The 7,560-nt window shown below is 45.3% G+C and overlaps 1 pseudogene; it reads left to right on the forward strand.

Annotated features, from left to right (window-relative positions):
• Positions 1 to 6,163: 6,163 nt before the first annotated feature.
• On the forward strand, positions 6,164 to 7,068 carry LOC148164229 (olfactory receptor 2M5-like; annotated as a pseudogene).
• Positions 7,069 to 7,560: the final 492 nt, after the last annotated feature.

A 7,560-nucleotide genomic window follows, 5' to 3' on the forward strand; every position in this document is an offset into this window, starting at 1 on the left:
AAGATTTGTACGTTTTACTATTACATGCCGGGGTGTTGACCTGTTTTCCTTCATCTTGAGAGGGGCCTCTCTGCCTTTAGGACATGAATGTTTGTGTGATTCCCCAGATTAGGGAAGTTCTCAGCTACTATTTGCTCAAATATATCTTCTAGTCCTCTCTCTCTCTACCCCCTCAGGGATCCCAATAATTTTGACATTGGAACCTTTCATGGTGTCACTTATTTCTCTGATTCTATTTTCATGGATTTTGCTTTGTTTTCCCTTGGCCTCCTCTTTTTCCTTCTTGTCTATTAAATGGTCTTCTAGATTACTAATTCATTCTGCTTCGTTTACCCTGTTAGATTATCTAGATTAGATTGGATTTCATTGATAACATTTTTAATTTCTGCCAGTTCGGCTTTCATTCTGCCCTTAAAGACTCTATGTTGCCATTAATCGATTTCTCCATTCTAGCTATTGTCTTCACAATTGCCAGCCTGAATTCCACCTTCTTCACCTCGGTTATATCTATATCCTTTTGTAAATCTGTGGCAGAATTCACAATCTCTGAGTCTTTCCTATTTTGGTTGTTCCTCCTCCTAGTCATTCTGTTGAAGTGTGGTTGAAGTAATGTATAGACTCCAACTTATTGACCAACCCAAGCAAGTTGCACCTGTTTTATAGGGACCTTAGGGTTGTTGCCCTCTTGTTCTCCCAGCCTGTCTTCTAGGGAAGGGACCTGCCACATTATTACTCAGGCAACCCTGTTTGGGCAGAGTTGCTCTGCCCCCTGTATGGGGGGAATGGGCTTAGTGAAAACTGTTTTGGGGGGCTTTTTTTTTTTTTTCTGGCGGCTCTCCTGGCAGCTTTCCACCTCTCTTCCGATAGTCAAAGCAGAAGAGATCATTTCCAACCCTCTCCCTCAGAGCGGAGAGATCGCAGTCTGTTCTTCAGTGAGCTCTCCAGGCCGCACGAACTCCGTTTCTGTCTGTGTCTATAAACTGCAGTTTCCTGGGTTGTGGTCCGCTCAGCTGCACTCCCAGTCTTCACCTCCAGGTCGGGGCATGCTTCCGTCCATTGTGCTTCTAAATATGCAAGCCACCTCCAGTTCATACACACAGCCCCGCCGCTCCGGGTTTCAGTCCGGGCGGGGGCGCTGCCCTAAAGTCCTTTCCCTGCCACTACTAGTCTGTGAGTCTGTGCCCGGTCCCCAGCTCTGTCCCCAGCCCGGGAGTCTATCCCTCACCAGCAGTGCAGGATCCCCACAGCTCTCTCCCCCTTCTGTTTATCTTCCAGTATGTGCCCACGGAATCATGACTCCCCACTTCATACCTCAAAACCAACTGCCTGCGTTGTTCTGTTTGTAGAGATCCAGATCTATCTTCTTACACCTCAGGCTGATTTCATGGGTGTTCAGAGTGGTCTGGTAAATATCCAGCTAAATTCTGGAAAGCAGTTGGAATAGGGTCCCCTACTCTTCCACTGCCTTTTCCTCTTGAATTCCTATATTGTTATCCGAAAATAATGTTACACGGTATGTTAGCTAACTTAAATTGAAAAACTTTTTTTAAAAAACGGATTCAGGTCCAGAGTTGTATGCCGTGCTCTTAATGCCCCACCCATTAGGTCTAGGCATTCATGGTTGCTTTGTACAACAACAAATCTTACTACAAACTCCTTGACTCCATGCCTGAATGCCTTCTCTGGACAGGATGTGGAGTTAGCCAGTGGTGCTGGGGTATTGATATGCTTGAGTGCAGCCTACAACCTCTTCACCCAGCTGTTGGTAGAGGAATGACCCAGCTTACGTGTCTCTTGAGTTGGGCTCTCTGAACAACTTGCAAGCATGTCCTGCATGCTCCCTGAAGACTCCACAGGACTGAGCTCCACTTGTCCATAATAATGACCCTGTATCAGCCTTTACCATTCATGTGTAACTCCCCACTTTTCTCTACATACTTTCTGGGTCACCTCTCAAATATAATACTTGCCTAGATGATTAGCACCAGCTATGCCAAATTAAGACAACTGGTGATGATTGGGATGTGTAGAACTATCTTCTGTTCTACTGATATTAATAACTTAATAGATATTAAGAGAATTGGGAGAGAAAAGTAGAAAGATGAGCAAAACTAAGAAAGAATAAAAACTTAATTTTGAAAAGACGAAGGCCCGTTTCACAGCCAAGGGAGAGAGAAAAGCACAGAGAGATGCATTATTTTGCATGATTCTGAACACTTTCCTGGGATATATAAGTGATAACAAGGTTGAAAAGGAAAGAGAAAATTGGTGAACTCTGGCATTTTATATCTTGCCTCCCATAAGCCAACCTCATCCTTGATGGGATGCTGTAAACTTTCTCAAAGTGCACAGAAAGGCCACAGATGTTTAGTTCCCAGCGCAGGCCTGGAATTCCTTCCATCTTCTTGGGTTTAGATTTCACCTATGAGTTGGTCTATCAGATGAACTCGATGTTGAATGAGCCAACCTCTTTGAGCCAGATCCTCCCCCACTGGAAGTAAGAGTGAGCGGAAAATGAGCAACACAACCCTATGCCAACTTGAGACCTCAAAGCAGAGCAAGGTAGCTGAGAAGCCATTTACTGATTGCCTAAGGAAAGTGGGTAAAATGGACAGCACAGCACATCAGGGAGATTCATCTCAAGGATGAATCTGAGCTCTTTCCTCTGATTCCTCTCTCAGAAGACATAGAGGAGAATTGAAAGACAGCCAAGGGCACCATTTAACACCGTGTTAATTGAGATAATAGTCTGGGGTCATCTAATCGTCCTATCAATGCTTCTCAAGCTTTTCCAGGGCAAAATATCCACCCACTAGATACTCCTCAATAATGTTGATTCCAAGTTCCTACTTCCAAGGATGCGAAGTCAGTCAGTCACATTTATAGGGACTGAGAGACTAAAGAGCAGACAGACCATGGATGGATCATGGTGCAAAAATACAACTCTGACCCATAAACTGCAGCAATCTGACCAGAAACCAACCACCTTACTTATGATAAACAGTTCAGGAAGCCAGTTGCCACCAGTCCAACTTGGAAGAAGTCGAATCGCTAAGTTTAGTAACAATCTAGGAAGCTAAACAATAATTTCTGTAGCGATAGTCCACAAATTAACAATTTTGGTTAATAACAGACAGCTTTCCTATATTTTTTCCTTCTTGCAATTTAGGACAAGCCAGAGAAATCCAAATACAGACACCAAACCAATCCCCCTGCTTTCAGTTAGCCTACCTCCAGCTTCCCCATGCCAACACCCCCAAGCAGAGCAAACCTGAAGCTTCTCTTTTTCCTACTCTAAAGCTTTCCCACTCCCCTATCTGCCACCGAGACTCAGCCAAAACACAAGTTGAGTGGCTGACTGCCTTGCTACAGCAAGCTTTGAATAAATAGCCTTTTCTTTACTCATCTGGGTGATCTTCTTTTATTTTCACAGTGCTCAGTAATTATTTGTTGAATGAGGAATAAATAATAATTGAGTACAAAAAAGTATAAGACATCAGTTGTGTACAAGTTTCACAAAATTACTGGCCAGGCTCCACTTCCTGTCTTCCATGATGAAACTCCCAGATTGTAGTTTAATTTTTATCTTTTTAAAGATTTTATTTATTTATTTGACAGAGAGAGACACAGCAAGAGAAGGAACACAAGCAGGGAAGTGGGAGAGGGAGAAGCAGGCTTCCAATCTAGCAGGGAGCCCAATGTGGGGCTCGATTCCAGGACCCTGGGATCATGACCTGAGCTGAAGGCAGATGCTTAACGACTGAGCCCCCCCAGGCGCCCCCCAGATGGTAGTTTAGATATTTAGTTGTTATCCTCTGTGGTGATCATGTTCTCTCCCAGCCCCATGGGTAGGTAAGGGTAAAGACTCTGAGAGAAGTGTGGGTGGATATGTCAGGGGATAACCCATGGGTGCCCTGGGATAGGTGCAATCTGGGGTGTTTTTCAGAATCAGGGCTATGGGGAATGAATTTTGTCCTGAATTCAACTCATTAATTTTTGCTTCTTCCTTGGTGTGGAGCTTCTATTCCCTCAGCTCATTATGAGCTGGGTAGGGTGCCCTGAGACATCTTTTCTGCAATAAAGATATAAACCTGGGGCATGAGCTCATCATCAGTTTTATGAGAAACAGGAGAATATCTTGGGCAGTTAGCTCCATAAATTCGTCTTTGGGGCCTTGGAGTTGGGACAAGGTGTGTGTAAGAGCCTTTCCCAGGCCACCATTTGCTCACACATTGTCCTGAGGATTAGACCTTTGCATGCTTCTTGGGTCTGGCCCGTCTCTGCTGAGATTCACAGAGTGGAGCAGAGGCTGAAGTCTGGTGAGCTGAATGGGGTTGGGAAGTCTGAAGCGGGTGAGGGAAGGCCTGACAATTGAGAGACTAAAAGTGACCAGGAAGTGGGAGAAGTTCGTCCAACTTCAGGTTTCAACCTAGAGAGTCAGACTGCACACAAATATACCTCCTTGCTGTCAAGAGACAACGTTTCTTGACATCAGAGACCAGTCAGATGGTAATCCTACTTTTCTTGGGCAAAATCATCATCGTTTATCCACTCTCTAGTCTGGATTAGTCCACTTTATTGTCCAAGTAGTAGAGTGGTGAATGGTTGAGATATGTCCTGAGAGGCATCATGAGAATTCTCATGATGCATTTAGCAACAACATTTAGCTCTGTTGCAGTACCTGCATTGGGTAAACTTCATTAAAATCTAAATAGAAACAAAAAAGAATGAAAAAAACGAAACAAATAAAATCAAAATCTCCTCCTAACTTAGAAAACCTCTCCACAAAGTCACCAGAGAGAGGAAACAGTTTTATTTATTTATTTAAAGATTTTATGTATTTATTTGAGAGAGAGTGTTAGTGAAAGCACAACTGGAGTGGAGTGGAGTGGCAGAGGGAGAGGGAGAGAAGACTCCCAGCTGAGCAGGGAGCCTAATGCAGGGCTTGGTCCCAGGACAATGAGATCATGACCTGAGCCAAAGGCAGATGCTGAACTGAGAGTCATCCAGGCACCCAACAGTTTTATTTTTGAGCAAGTATTAAACCAAAGGGTGAGGTGCATCACATTCTACCTGCTGGGAGCCGGCAAAACAGAAGGAATGTCAACTTTTTATAGTCAGGCAGTGACAACCCATTACATATATGCTTTTGAGATAAACAAGAACTTGGCTTCAAGTAAGAGGATTTGACAAGACCATTTGTCACACTCAGATCATTCACCAGGTAATGGGGGTGGCAATCTCCTTTAGTTAATTGGCTTTATCCAAAGGGGGGAGAAAACTTTTCACAGTTTATGGCAAGAGGTAGTTTTGCCACTTAGAGTGCGACTTCAGTGCCTGTTGAAGTTAGGGTCCCCCTCTGCCACAGAGCCTGGGAGATAAGGGCGCTACCTTCCTTGATGATTACATTTCCAAGAGATGGATCCCAGGTCCTTGAGAAAGACATTTCTGGGTCAGAGCACTGGCAAGAGGCTTACTTAACCTTTAAAAGGTTTAAACACCTAGGAGCAACAAGGAGCTTACAATGATAAGTTTTCTAAAGCAAATGCTCTGAGAAAGGAGGAGAGTGTCACTTCTCTTTTTTAAAATTTGCATTTGGGGCTCCTGGGTGGCTCAGTTGGTTTAGCGACTGCCTTCAGCTCAGGTCATGATCCCGGCGTCCCTGGGTCGAGTCCCACATCAGGCTCCCTTCTCGTCAGGGAGTCTGCTTCTCCCTCTGACCCTCCCCCCTTTCATGTGCTCTCTCTCTCTCATTCTCTCTCTCTCAAATAAATAAATAAATAAATAAAAATAAAATTTGCATTTGTCCTTACATCGCTCACCCCCTTTCTCTCCTTTCTTTTTCTTGTTCCTCAATAATTCACCTCCCCTCTTAAATCTCTGTCCTACTTCTACAGCTATTCACCTTCCATTTACCCCCCTTCTCTCTATCCCTTGTATTCTCTGGCTCCCTGGTGTCTTAGCGAAGTAAGGATCAAAGTCTTACTGGCAACTTTCTGAGGGCAGCTGAAAAAAGATAGGATTGTCACTGCAGGAGGAAAGGGTGGGTCCATGTCAGAGGGCTGGGCTCTGTCATTTAGAAGAAACAGGAGATGGGTATTTGGAGATGTCAGGTTAGTAGTTTCATTTGTTTGCTTCTTTGTTTGTTCTCAAGGTCTCAGCCATGCAGCTCTGAAACCACACCTCCTTATCAGATTTCATCTTTTTTGGCCTGTTCAGCTACTCAACATATGACTTATTCCTTTTTTCCCTTGTCCTTTTGGCCTCTGCTGTAGTCTTACTTGGCAACATCCTCTTCCTCCTGCTCATCCAGGCCAACAGGCACCTGCACACCCCGATGTACTTTTTCCTGAGTCAGCTCTCCATCATGGACATGATCATGATGAGCACAGTGGTGCCCAAGATGGCAGTCAATCTTCTGTCAGGCCGTAAATCCATCTCTTGGGATGCCTGTGCCACTCAGATCTTCCTAGTGGTCATGGTAACAGGAGCAGAGTGCTTCCTCTTGGCAGTCATGGCCTATGACCGGTATGTGGCAGTCTGCCACCCCCTGCGGTACCCTTTGCTCATTAACTGGAAGGCTTGCACTCTCCTGGCCCTGGCATCCTGGATGGCTGGGGTGTCTTTAGTTTCCCCTACTGTGGCTCTCTGGAAGTGGATCACTTCTTCTGTGAGGTCCCTGCCCTGCTGCGTCTCTCCTGTGCTGACACTTCACTCTTTGAGGATCTCATCTATGCTTGCTGTGTGGTCATGCTGCTGCTGCCCCTTGTGGTCACTGTGGCTTCCTATACCCGGATCCTCACAGCTGTCATTACGATGCCCTCCATAGAGGGGAAACAGAAGGCTCTGACCACTTGCTCCACCCACTTGGCTGTGGTGGGCCTATACCATGGAGGAACCTTGTTTAGCTACATGCAGCGGGCCTCCAGTAGGACACCAGTGGGAGACCAAGGCACCTCCATCTTCTACACCATCCTCACTCCAATGTTCAACCCACTCATTTACAGCCTGAGGAGCAGGGAGGTAACCAGGGCCCTGAAGAAGGTGCTGGAGAGATGGGGAGTGTAGGCATACTTGCCCTTCTGAAGCTTCCTGTCTTGGTCTGCCCCTTCCTCTGCAAACTCAGGTTTTCTTGTGGCTCCTCTTCTCCTTCTGTACTCATTGGGCCTCTCTGGCTGGTTGGGGCAAGCCTGTGAGCTGAGTAATCAGAAAACCATTTGGACGGAAGATGGCAGGGTAAAAGATGGTACATGACCAGCTACATAGTGAATCTTTCCCCACATTGAGCACCAAAATTTCCATGGTTTGAAGGCCCACATGCAATAGTTAAATTCTCCTTAGGGTTGGTAGGGGAAGTCTTTATTCTGAGTTGCATGTTTAAAGTGAGTGAGGAGGGGAACCCATTCAGAACCCATTTGTGCACTGAAATGTGGTAATGATGCTAGAATCTAGCATAGAGGAGCTGTGCTACCTTGGGCAAGGTTATTTCTCTCTCTAAACTTCCATTTATTATCTATACCATCATAGCTACCAGTAAAGTAAGTCCAACATTTCTGGCAG

The sequence above is a fragment of the Eumetopias jubatus genome, unplaced genomic scaffold (assembly GCF_037043125.1).
Source record: "Eumetopias jubatus isolate StellerSeaLion01/CBP00866 unplaced genomic scaffold, mEumJub1_p1.0 scaffold_5, whole genome shotgun sequence".
In the NCBI taxonomy this organism is placed as follows: Eukaryota; Metazoa; Chordata; class Mammalia; order Carnivora; family Otariidae; genus Eumetopias; species Eumetopias jubatus.